A 364-nucleotide genomic window follows, 5' to 3' on the forward strand; every position below is an offset into this window, starting at 1 on the left:
ATATTTCATAGTAAATTCTAAGATCTCAGTACTCCCATCACTCCACTCCCCGCTCCTCGACCAAGTTTATATAACCAAACCATGAAGGCACATCCTGTAATTTTCATTATATTGTTAAATCTTCCAAACTCTGTAAATAGTATATTGTAAATGCAGTCTACTGACAATTTGGATACTGTGAGAAGCACAGTAACAATATGGTGGTTAAGGGCACAGACACTGAAGCCAGTCTGTCCTGTGTGTCCTTTGGCTGGTTCTTAATTTACTGTTAGTGTGTCCCAGTTTCCTTACCTCTAAAATGAGGACCACAATAATGATACCTACCTTATGAAGTTACTGTGAGAAATCAATGTTTTAAAGTATA

Source organism: Propithecus coquereli, unplaced genomic scaffold, assembly GCF_000956105.1.
Source record: "Propithecus coquereli isolate 6110/MARCELLA unplaced genomic scaffold, Pcoq_1.0 Scaffold4, whole genome shotgun sequence".
Taxonomy (NCBI): domain Eukaryota; kingdom Metazoa; phylum Chordata; class Mammalia; order Primates; family Indriidae; genus Propithecus; species Propithecus coquereli.